The sequence below is a fragment of the Elephas maximus genome, chromosome 5 (genome assembly GCF_024166365.1).
Source record: "Elephas maximus indicus isolate mEleMax1 chromosome 5, mEleMax1 primary haplotype, whole genome shotgun sequence".
Taxonomy (NCBI): Eukaryota; Metazoa; Chordata; class Mammalia; order Proboscidea; family Elephantidae; genus Elephas; species Elephas maximus.
In genome coordinates this window covers 3,304,242-3,307,950 of record NC_064823.1, presented here as the reverse complement: position 1 = coordinate 3,307,950, position 3,709 = coordinate 3,304,242, and the positions used below count along the sequence as shown (strand labels likewise).

The window sequence follows — 3,709 nt, the reverse complement described above, 5'->3', positions numbered from 1 at the left end:
CTGAAATAAAAAAAAATAAAATAAAATAAATTTTTTTTGGGGGGGGCAGGTGCGCCTTAATCCTCAAGGTGACACCTTTGCCTTTTCACACTTTAAAGAGGCCCTTTGTAGCAGATTTGCTCAATGTAATACGTTGTTTGATTTCTTGACCACAGCTTCCATGGGCGTTGATTATGAATCCAAGTAAACTAAAATCCTCAACAACTTCAATACTTTCTCCACTTATCATGACGTGGCTCATTGGTCCAGTTGTGAGGATTTTTGTTTTCTTTATGTTGAGGGTTAATCCACACAGAAGGCTGTGGTCTTTGATCTTCATCACTAAGTGCTTCAAGTCCTCTTCACTTTCAGCAAACAAGTTTGTGTCATCTTCCAACATGAGTTAATGAGTCTTCCTCCAATCCTGATGCCGCATTCTTCTTCATATAGTCCAGCTTCTCAGATTATGTTATCAGCATACAAATTGAATAAGTATGGTGAAAGGATACAACCCTGATGCACACCTTTCCTGATCCTACACCATGGAGTATCCCCTTGTTCTGTTCGAACAACTGCCTCTTGGTCTATGTTCAGGTTCCACATGAGCATAACTAAGTGTTCTGGAATTTCCATTCTTTGCAATGTTATCCATAATTTGTTACGATCCACAATCGAATGGCTTTGCATTATCAATAAAACACAGACAAACATCTTTCTGGTATTCTCTGCTTTCAGCTAAGACCCACCTGACTTTAGCAATGATATCCCTCGTTACATGTCCTCTTCTGAATCCAGCTTGAATTTACAACTGTTCTCTTTAGATGTGCTGCTGCAACCGTTTTTGAATTATCTTCAACGTAATTTTACTTCACTGTGGTATTAATGATATTGACTGATAAATTCTGCCTTCCATTGGATCACCTTTCTTTGGAATAGGCACATGGATCTCTTCCAGTTGGTTGGCTAGGTAGCTGTCTTCCAAATTTCTTGGCAAAGGCCAGTGAACACCTCCAGCGTTGCATCTGTTGTTGAAACATCTCAATTGATACTCCATCAATTCCTGGAGCCTTGTTTTTCGCCAACGCCTTCAGTGCCATCGGTTCTTGATCATATGCAGCCTCCTGAAATGGTTGAAGACTGATCAATTCTTTTTGGTACAGTGACTCTGTATGTTCCTTCTTTTGATGCTTCCTGGGTCGTTCGATACTGGGCCCATAGGATTCTTCAGTATTGCCACTTGAGGCTTGAATTTTTTCTTTGGTTCTTTTAGCTTGAGAAATGCTGAATGTGTTCTTCCCTTTTGGCTTTCTATCTCTAGGTCTCTGCACATTTCATCATAATACTTTGTCTTCTCGAGCCGCCCTTTGAAATCTTCCGTTCAGCTTTTACCCCATCATTTCTTCCATTCGTTTTAGCTACTCTGTGTTCAAGAGGAAGTTTCAGAGTCTCTTCTGAAGTCCATTTAGGTCTTTTCTTTCTCTCTTGTCTTTTTAATGACCTCTTGCTTTCTTCATGTATGATGTCCTTGATGTCATCCCACAGCTCATCTGGTCTTCAGTCATCGGTGTTCAATGCATCAAATTTATTCTTGAGATGGTCTCTAAATTCAGGTGGGATATCCTCAAGGTTGTACTTTGTTCCCATGGGCTTGTTTTAAATTTTCTTCAGCTTCAACTTGAGCTTGCATATGAGCAATGGATGGTCTGTTGCTCAACTGGTCCCTGGTGTTATTCTGACTGATTATACTGAGCTTCTCCATTGTTTCTTTCCACAGATGTAGTTGATATGATGCCTGTGTATTCCATCTGGCAAGGTCCGTGTGTATACTTGCCATTTATGTTGTTTTTTGGCAATAATCTGCACTGACTCATTCTGTCCAGTTTAAGGTTGCATACTTTTAGAAGGCACTATAAAGGGTCAGGGGCTCAGAAACAGCAAAAACAAATTCTATCATTTTCATTTTGCTTCACCTCTGGTCCTGCCTATTGCCTTTCTGGCCACCAAGTAAGTTTTTTTGTTGTTGTTCTAGAATTTCCCCGTCCAACACAAGAGTCAATAGACTCTGTGGCTACTGAGAACTTGAAATTTGGCCAGTCCAAATTGCAATATGCTCTAAGTGTTAATAAACTAAAACCAAACCCACTGCCGTCAAGTCAATTCCAACTCATATCGACCCTATAGGACAGAGCAGAATTGCCCCATAGGGCTTCCAAGGCCGTGAATCTTTACGGGACCAGACTGCCATATCTTTCTCCTGCAGAGCGGCTGGTGGGTTTGAACCACCAACTTTTTGGTTATCAGCCAAGTACTTTAACCACTGAGCCACGGGGCTCCTCTAAGTGTAAAAGACACATTACATAAAAAATTTAATATTAAAATTAATTTTACCGTTTCTTTTTACTTTTGTGGCCACTAGACAATTTTAAATTACGTGATTTGCATTTGTGGCTCGTATTGCATTTTTATTGCACAGTGCTGCTCCATCTAGAGTTTGGAGTGTCTGAAACTGTCATTACAGTGAGAAGAACACAAAGCCCAAACCACTTCCCAAGTCTTTTCTCCTGGCTTTTCCGCCACACTAATTCTTACTTCTTGGTGATATTGAAATTCTTACTTCTTGGAGATACTGAAAGTAGCGTTAACCATTAAGAAGCCTGCTCTACAGTCAGAAGTGAATTGCCTTGCCTTTTTTTTCTAGGGCCTTCAGTCACTTTTCAACCTGACAGCTTCACGCCATAGGCTCTGAATCATTATGCAAGAGAACACACTTATCTCATATCCATACCACAAGGATCTGAGAAGCTTCGACTCCCTGCTCTGCGCTGAGTAGTTTTCAGAGAATGGTGATGAAGGCCCAGGGTCACTACCCAAGGTTGTGCAGTTGGTGTATACCACAATGCTGTCTGCTGGAGGATGCAAGGGGGGCTGCATCATACCAGGGGTGTCTTGGTGTAGGACTAAGGCATCAGTACATCTGCTCAGGGAAAGAACAAACAAAAAATGTCGCCATCAAGTCTATTCAACTCATAGTGACCCCATGTGTTATAGAGCGGAACTGTTCCATGGGGTTTTTTTTAGCCACAATTTTTATAGGAGCAGGTCACCAGGCCTTTCTTCTGTGGAGGTGCTGGGTGGTTTTGAACCACCAGCTGTCAGGTTAGGAGCCAGTTGCAAACTGCTTGCACCACCCAGGCTCCTTATTTGCTCAAAGGGGGTGCCTATTTTCGAATTCTCACAAAGGCACTGGAAAGCCTAGCAGGGGCCTGAGGTGACCCGTTTTCTGCACTTAGGAATAATCTTTCTCCTTTTACCACTGGCTGGCCAGCCAGGCACTGAAAGTGCTCCTGGCCTAACAAGCATTAAAATGTTCTTTGTATAAACTGGCTAGAGCTTGGTGCAGAAAAGAAGCCCAAATAAATCCCCAAACATCTCAGATCTAAAAGCAATTAGAAATTACAAGTATCTTTATAAAGCCTATTCCAGGAAATCATAATATTGATAAATGGGAGTTATCAGTTTGGATGTTATTTGAGGTCACTATTTACAGCTTAGTAAATACAAATGTATAGGTAAAACGTGCAATTTCTTGTATCACATTAACTTATCATGACAACGTACTGGAAATGTAACCAACATGAAATGCATTTTGATTCCTTACACAGTGGATCAGATGCAAACCATTCAGCCTCATAAAGGAGATTAATTCTATAGAAACTGGCTCAGGAACCAA

At 41.1% G+C, this 3,709-nt stretch overlaps 1 protein-coding gene across 4 annotated transcripts in view; it reads right to left on the bottom strand.

Annotated features, from left to right (window-relative positions):
* The window catches only part of LOC126076683 (mastermind-like protein 3), a 377,776-nt gene that overhangs the window by 54,650 nt on the left and 319,417 nt on the right, over window positions 1-3,709 (bottom strand). The window lies entirely within an intron of this gene.